General features: G+C 40.7%; 1 pseudogene; it reads right to left on the bottom strand.

Moving 5' to 3' along the window:
• LOC104788958 overlaps window positions 1,079-1,464 on the bottom strand; it is a 3,322-nt pseudogene continuing 2,936 nt past the window's right edge.

Genomic DNA, 1,464 nt, shown 5'->3' with positions numbered 1-1,464 from the left:
GGAGTCGTCATATCCAACATGATGGACTCATCGTCTACATTCAGTCCCGGCATTTTCAGTGTTGCAAACTGGTTATTTACAAGGCCTTTCCCAACCAATCCTTCTTTGACCAACCTGCATACACTAGGGTCATCTATGCCATCATCAAGGGAGGAAGTGCTGTAATGTTTTTAGTTTCAGTTTCTAAGTCAGTAGGAGCGACCCTTTCAGTGTATGATGACCCTGTGTGTGGTTGTACCAAGAGTAGGCTCTGTCGTGGCTGCAGTGTCAAAACCAGAGAATTCTCTGAAGTTGCCGTATGAGAAAGTTCAAGATCAAGACTTGGCCCTGTTTCACTCACTAGCTTTGCTGTGTTTGCGAAAGTTCCTGGAGCTGTGGTTTTGATCTAGAGTCATAGATTGTAAACATTGTCTTCTGAATGGAATTAACCTTTACGCTTGATACAAAATTTCTTCTAGAGGATGTGTTTATGGTAAATGTGTCAAAGAATGTTGAATAGATTGGATTCAATTCTTTTGCTCAGAGTTCCGTTTCCCCTTTGGAATCTATCCTTCCGAGTGCAACAACAAGCACTGAGTAGCCAAAGCAAGTTACACAAAAGAAAAGGCAAGTCCACCGCTTTTTCCTGTATTATGCAAATGACACCATCACAATCCATGATCATTTATATACCTAGTTGCAGGGCTTTTTGAATAACACAGATGATAGTGTTACTTACATGTGCATGCAAAGCTTAGTTGGAAACTACTCCTGGTTATAATAACTTAGCCTACATATGTTATGATGCTTTTGGTTTTTATTTTTTGGGCTTATCTTTGTTCTTTATGCTGGTTGAGTCCAAAGTGCTTTGCATCTAGTTATCATCCACACTGAGATTATTACTCCTGGTTTATAATGTTTTGGCCTAAATCTGTGATGATGCTTCGGGTTTGGTTCATTCAATCTTAATCGAGAAAACAAAAAGGCAACAAACAGAGGATTCTTTCACATGAGTCTTAAGATAAAAAGCAGTTAATCTTACATAGATTACTTGCATAAACAAAGGTGTGCTCTTAAGATAAAAAAACAGAGGTATGCTCTAAAGCCATTGCTCACCATCGATAAAGGATATGTTGGTGAAAGGAGCTGCTTCCTTATCGGTGAGTTGCTTCCCATAGGGAACTCGTTCACTATGATTCGCTCCAGGTCCGTAGCACCGATGTTCTCCGTAATACACCGTCTTTTGCGTCTTGTGATCTCCCATGTCATTCCACCCATCAAGAGAAACGACTTTTGACATGTATGTCTTGGAGAAGACAACTCTCGCATATGGTCTCCACGCACGCCCAAGCCAAACTTTCGCACTTCCTTTAATTTGGCAATTCACAAAAACAAATCCGGTTCGGTCTCTTAACGTGTCCCTTCCGTTTGCCGTAATACACCCGATTGTATTCTCCTTTGCTACGGAATGAATTATGCAATCCT

The sequence above is a fragment of the Camelina sativa genome, chromosome 5, assembly GCF_000633955.1.
Source record: "Camelina sativa cultivar DH55 chromosome 5, Cs, whole genome shotgun sequence".
Taxonomy (NCBI): Eukaryota; Viridiplantae; Streptophyta; class Magnoliopsida; order Brassicales; family Brassicaceae; genus Camelina; species Camelina sativa.
The sequence above is the reverse complement of the archived record's forward strand: the minus strand, read 5'-3'. Positions and strand labels throughout refer to the sequence as shown.